Source organism: Primulina tabacum, chromosome 10, assembly GCF_025594145.1.
Source record: "Primulina tabacum isolate GXHZ01 chromosome 10, ASM2559414v2, whole genome shotgun sequence".
NCBI classification, from domain to species: Eukaryota; Viridiplantae; Streptophyta; class Magnoliopsida; order Lamiales; family Gesneriaceae; genus Primulina; species Primulina tabacum.
This window is the reverse complement of record NC_134559.1, coordinates 40,399,426-40,405,425: the sequence shown is the minus strand read 5'-3', so window position 1 is coordinate 40,405,425 and position 6,000 is coordinate 40,399,426. Positions and strand designations below refer to the sequence as shown.

Here is a 6,000-nt window from a genome sequence, read left to right as displayed (position 1 = left end):
AAGCTTAACTTCATGGTTATGATTGGGCGAGAGCAGTGCCGCGTGTTGTCCATCGCGCCCGCTCCACACGTACTGAGGGATATAAGAATAAACATCCACTCAATGTCGGGTGCGATCATACCAGCACTAATGCACCGGATCCCATCAGAACTCCGAAGTTAAGCGTGCTTGGGCGAGAGCAGTACTAGGATGGGTGACCCCCTGGGAAGTCTCGTGTTGCACCCTTTTTCGTGTTTTTCTTTTTGATTACTTGTTGACAGACGATTTTCGGCTCAAATCATCTGAATCTCGATCGGGACCAGATAAGACATGTGAAATGAAAGTAGCTCGGGCACTGCCGGATTTGGACAAAATTGTAGGCTAATTTGATTGTAAACGGGCAAACGTACGAGACTCATTACTACGCAATGAGCTTGACGAGATTTTAGCCGAATTCCTTCTCTAAGACCCTCTAATTTGCGATTTAACGCTTCTGTTTAAGCTTTCGTTTCCTCGAGAAATCCGCTTAGAAGTTCGAAATTCGATTCCGGTTCCATTTTATCGTATCCCAGGCATAATAATAGCTTTACTTCGTTATTTCCTTCTTCTTATTTTTTTTTCTATTTTCTGGGAACATTTATCGATTTTTGTTGTCGTGAGCCGGTTCTGTGCGGAAGGGTATGACGCAGATTACTCCGGAGACGGTTAACTAATTAAAAACAATTATTTCGACTGTTTAATCCATAATTTACGTAAACGATCGCGACACGAGGTCTTCCCAGGGAGGTCACCCATCCTACCTCTGCCATCGCGCCAGAACGCTTAACTTCGTGTTATGATTGGGCGGAAGCAGTGCCGCGTGTTGTCCATCGCCGCCCGCTCCACACGTACTCGAGGGATATAAGAATAAACATCCCACTCAATGTCGGGTGCGATCATACCAGCACTAATGCACCGGATCCCATCAGAACTCCGAAGTTAAGCGTGCTTGGGCGAGAGCAGTACTAGGATGGTGACCCCCTGGGAAGTCCTCGTGTTGCACCCTTTTTCGTGTTTTTCTATTTTTGATTACTTGTTGATAGACGATTTTCGGCTCAAATCATCTGAATCTCGATCGGACCAGATAAAACATGTGAAATGAAAGTAGCTCGGCACTGCCGGATTTGGACAAAATTGTAGGCTAATTTGATTGTAAACGGGCAAACGGACGAGACTCATTACTACGCAATGAGCTGACGAGATTTTAGCCGAATTCCTTCTCTAAGACCCTCTAATTTGCGATTTAACCGCTTCTGTTAAGCTTTCGTTTCCTCGAGAAATCCGCTTAGGAAGTTCGAAATTCGATTCCGGTTCCATTTTATCGTAGCCCAGGCATAATAATAGCTTTACATTCGTTATTTCCTTCTTCTTATTTTTTTTCTATTTTCTGGGAACATTTATCGATTTTTGTTGTCGTGAGCCGGTTCTGTGCGGAAGGGTATGACGCAGATTACTCCGAGAACGGTTAACTCATTAAAAACAATTATTTCGACTGTTTTATCCATAATTTACGTAAACGGTCGCGACACGAGGTCTTCCCAGGGAGGTCACCCATCCTAGCTCTGCCATCGCGCCAGAACGCTTAACTTCGTGGTTATGATTGGGCGAGAGCAGTGCCGCGTGTTGTCCATCGCCGCCCGCTCCACACGTACTCGAGGGATATAAGAATAAACATCCACTCAATGTCGGGTGCGATCATACCAGCACTAATGCCCGGATCCCATCAGAACTCCGAAGTTAAGCGTGCTTGGGCGAGAGCAGTACTAGGATGGGTGACCCCCTGGGAAGTCCTCGTGTTGCACCCTTTTTCGTGTTTTTCTATTTTTGATTACTTGTTGATAGACGATTTTCGGCTCAAATCATCTGAATCTCGATCGGGACCAGATAAGACATGTGAAATGAAAGTAGCTCGGGCACTGCCGGATTTGGACAAAATTGTAGGCTAATTTGATTGTAAACGGGCAAACGGACGAGACTCATTACTACGCAATGAGCTGACGAGATTTTAGCCGAATTCCTTCTCTAAGACCCTCTAATTTGCGATTTAACGCTTCTGTTAAGCTTTCGTTTCCTCGAGAAATCCGCTTAGGAAGTTCGAAATTCGATTCCGGTTCCATTTTATCGTATCCAAGGCATAATAATAGCTTTACATTCGTTATTTCCTTCTTCTTATTTTTTTTCTATTTTCTGGGAACATTTATCGATTTTTGTTGTCGTGAGCCGGTTCTGTGCGGAAGGGTATGACGCAGATTACTCCGGAGACGGTTAACTATTAAAAACAATTATTTCGACTGTTTTATCCATAATTTACGTAAACGTCGCGACACGAGGTCTTCCCAGGGAGGTCACCCATCCTAGCTCTGCCATCGCGCCAGAACGCTTAACTTCGTGGTTATGATTGGGCGAGAGCAGTGCCGCGTGTTGTCCATCGCCGCCCGCATCCACACGTACATCGAGGGATATAAGAATAAACATCCCACTCAATGTCGGGTGCGATCATTACCAGCACTAATGCACCGGATCCCATCAGAACTCCGAAGTTAAGCGTGCTTGGGCGAGAGCAGTACTAGGATGGGTGACCCCCTGGGAAGTCCTCGTGTTGCACCCTTTTTCGTGTTTTTCTATTTTTGATTACTTGTTGACAGACGATTTTCGGCTCAAATCATCTGAATCTCGATCGGGACCAGATAAGACATGTGAAATGAAAGTAGCTCGGGCACTGCCGGATTTGGACAAAATTGTAGGCTAATTTGATTGTAAACGGGCAAACGGACGAGACTCATTACTACGCAAATGAGCTGACGAGATTTTAGCCGAATTCCTTCTCTAAGACCCTCTAATTTGCGATTTAACGCTTCTGTTAAGCTTTCGTTTCCTCGAGAAATCCGCTTAGGAATTCGAAATTCGATTCCGGTTCCATTTTATCGTATCCCAGGCATAATAATAGCTTTACATTCGTTATTTCCTTCTTCTTATTTTTTTTCTATTTTCTGGGAACATTTATCGATTTTTGTTGTCGTGAGCCGGTTCTGTGCGGAAGGGTATGACGCAGATTACTCCGGAGACGGTTAACTAATTAAAAACAATTATTTCGACTGTTTATCCATATTTACGTAAACGATCGCGACACGAGGTCTTCCCAGGGAGGTCACCCATCCTACCTCTGCCATCGCGCCAGAAACGCTTAACTTCGTGGTTATGATTGGGCGAGAGCAGTGCCGCGTGTTGTCCATCGCCGCCCGCTCCACACGTACTCGAGGGATATAAGAATAACATCCCACTCAATGTCGGGTGCGATCATACCAGCACTAATGCACCGGATCCCATCAGAACTCCGAAGTTAAGCGGGCTTGGGCGAGAGCAGTACTAGGAGTGGTGACCCCTGGGAAGTCCTCGTGTTGCAACCCTTTTTCGTGTTTTTCTATTTTGATTACTTGTTGACAGACGATTTTCGGCTCAAATCATCTGAATCTCGATCGGGACCAGATAAGACATGTGAAATGAAAGTAGCTCGGGCACTGCCGGATTTGGACAAAATTGTAGGCTAATTTGATTGTAAACGGGCAAAACGGACGAGACTCATTACTACGCAATGAGCTGACGAGATTTTAGCCGAATTCCTTCTCTAAGACCCTCTAATTTGCGATTTAACGCTTCTGTTAAGCTTTCGTTTCCTCGAGAAATCCGCTTAGGAAGTTCGAAATTCGATTCCGGTTCCATTTTATCGTATCCCAGGCATAATAATAGCTTTACATTCGTTATTTCCTTCTTCTTATTTTTTTTCTATTTCTGGGAACATTTATCGATTTTTGTTGTCGTGAGCCGGTTCTGTGCGGAAGGGTATGACGCAGATTACTCCGGAGACGGTTAACTCATTAAAAACAATTATTTCGACTGTTTTATTCCATAATTTACGTAAACGTCGCGACACGAGGTCTTCCCAGGGAGGTCACCCATCCTAGCTCTGCCATCGCGCCAGAACGCTTAACTTCGTGGGTATGATTGGGCGAGAGCAGTGCCGCGTGTTGTCCATCGCCGCCCGCTCCACACGTACTCGAGGGATATAAGAATAAACATCCCACTCAATGTCGGGTGCGATCATACCAGCACTAATGCACCGGATCCATCAGAACTCCGAAGTTAAGCGTGCTTGGGCGAGAGCAGTACTAGGATGGGTGACCCCCTGGGAAGTCCTCGTGTTGCACCCTTTTTCGTGTTTTTCTATTTTTGATTACTTGTTGACAGACGATTTCCGGCTCAAATCATCTGAATCTCGATCGGGACCAGATAAGACATGTGAAATGAAAGTAGCTCGGGCACTGCCGGATTTGGACAAAATTGTAGGCTAATTTGATTGTAAACGGGCAAACGGACGAGACTCATTACTACGCAATGAGCTGACGAGATTTTAGCCGAATTCCTTCTCTAAGACCCTCTAATTTGCGATTTACCGCTTCTGTTAAGCTTTCGTTTCCTCGAGAAATCCGCTTAGGAAGTTCGAAATTCGATTCCGGTTCCATTTTATCGTATCCCAGGCATAATAATAGCTTTACATTCGTTATTTCCTTCTTCTTATTTTTTTTCTATTTTCTGGGAACATTTATCGATTTTTGTTGTCGTGAGCCGGTTCTGTGCGGAAGGGTATGACGCAGATTACTCCGGATTTACGTAAACGATCGCGACACGAGGTCTTCCCAGGGAGGTCACCCATACTACCTCTGCCATCGCGCCAGAACGCTTAACTTCGTGGTTATGATTGGGCGAGAAGCAGTGCCGCGTGTTGTCCAATCGCCGCCCGCTCCACACGTACTCGAGGGATATAAGAATAAACATCCCACTCAATGTCGGGTGCGATCATACCAGCACTAATGCACCGGATCCCATCAGAACTCCGAAGTTAAGCGTGCTTGGGCGAGAGCAGTACTAGGATGGGTGACCCCCTGGGAAGTCCTCGTGTTGCACCCTTATTCGTGTTTTTCTATTTTTGATTACTTGTTGATAGACGATTTTCGGCTCAAATCATCTGAATCTCGATCGGGACCAGATAAGACATGTGAAATGAAAGTAGCTCGGGCACTGCCGGATTTGGACAAAATTGTAGGCTAATTTGATTGTAAACGGGCAAACGGACGAGACTCATTGCTACGCAATGAGCTGACGAGATTTTAGCCGAATTCCTTCTCTAAGACCCACTAATTTGCGATTTAACGCTTCTGTTAAGCTTTCGTTTCCTCGAGAAATCCGCTTAGGAAGTTCGAAATTCGATTCCGGTTCCATTTTAATCGTATCCCAGGCATAATAATAGCTTTACATTCGTTATTTCCTTCTTCTTATTTTTTTTCTATTTTCTGGGAACATTTATCGATTTTTGTTGTCGTGAGCCGGTTCTGTGCGGAAGGGTATGACGCAGATTACTCCGGAGACGGTTAACTCATTAAAAACAATTATTTCGACTGTTTTATCCATAATTTACGTAAACGTCGCGACACGAGGTCTTCCCAGGGAGGTCACCCATCCTAGCTCTGCCATCGCGCCAGAACGCTTAACTTCGTGGTTATGATTGGGCGAGAGCAGTGCCGCGTGTTGTCCATCGCCGCCCGCTCCACACGTACTCGAGGGATATAAGAATAAACATCCCACTCAATGTCGGGTGCGATCATACTAGCACTAATGCACCGGATCCCATCAGAACTCCGAAGTTAAGCGTGCTTGGGCGAGAGCAGTACTAGGATGGGTGACCCCCTGGGAAGTCCTCGTGTTGCACCTTTTTTCGTGTTTTTCTATTTTTGATTACTTGTTGACAGACGATTTTCGGCTCAAATCATCTGAATCTCGATCGGGACCAGATAAGACATGTGAAATGAAACGTAGCTCGGGCACTGCCGGATTTGGACAAAATTGTAGGCTAATTTGATTGTAAACGGGCAAACGGACGAGACTCATTACTACGCAATGAGCTGACGAGATTTTAGCCGAATTCCT

At 45.4% G+C, this 6,000-nt stretch overlaps 8 non-coding genes across 8 annotated transcripts; all 8 read left to right on the top strand.

Annotated features, from left to right (window-relative positions):
- The first annotated feature begins 107 nt into the window (after positions 1–107).
- LOC142507485 (5S ribosomal RNA) lies at positions 108–225 on the top strand. The gene has a single exon (XR_012805742.1). It is a non-coding gene; the product is annotated as a 5S ribosomal RNA (ribosomal RNA).
- Positions 226–906: 681 nt separating this feature from the next.
- On the top strand, positions 907–1,024 carry LOC142513392 (5S ribosomal RNA). The gene has a single exon (XR_012809341.1). It is a non-coding gene; the product is annotated as a 5S ribosomal RNA (ribosomal RNA).
- Positions 1,025–1,705: 681 nt separating this feature from the next.
- On the top strand, positions 1,706–1,823 carry LOC142513879 (5S ribosomal RNA). Its single transcript, XR_012809802.1, has one exon. It is a non-coding gene; the product is annotated as a 5S ribosomal RNA (ribosomal RNA).
- Positions 1,824–2,506: 683 nt separating this feature from the next.
- LOC142513379 (5S ribosomal RNA) lies at positions 2,507–2,626 on the top strand. Its single transcript, XR_012809329.1, has one exon. It is a non-coding gene; the product is annotated as a 5S ribosomal RNA (ribosomal RNA).
- A 681-nt stretch (positions 2,627–3,307) lies between these two features.
- Positions 3,308–3,425, top strand: LOC142507127 (5S ribosomal RNA). The gene has a single exon (XR_012805390.1). It is a non-coding gene; the product is annotated as a 5S ribosomal RNA (ribosomal RNA).
- A 683-nt stretch (positions 3,426–4,108) lies between these two features.
- LOC142513837 (5S ribosomal RNA) lies at positions 4,109–4,226 on the top strand. The gene has a single exon (XR_012809763.1). It is a non-coding gene; the product is annotated as a 5S ribosomal RNA (ribosomal RNA).
- A 638-nt stretch (positions 4,227–4,864) lies between these two features.
- LOC142516725 (5S ribosomal RNA) lies at positions 4,865–4,983 on the top strand. Its single transcript, XR_012812506.1, has one exon. It is a non-coding gene; the product is annotated as a 5S ribosomal RNA (ribosomal RNA).
- Positions 4,984–5,666: 683 nt separating this feature from the next.
- On the top strand, positions 5,667–5,785 carry LOC142510645 (5S ribosomal RNA). Its single transcript, XR_012808666.1, has one exon. It is a non-coding gene; the product is annotated as a 5S ribosomal RNA (ribosomal RNA).
- Positions 5,786–6,000: the final 215 nt, after the last annotated feature.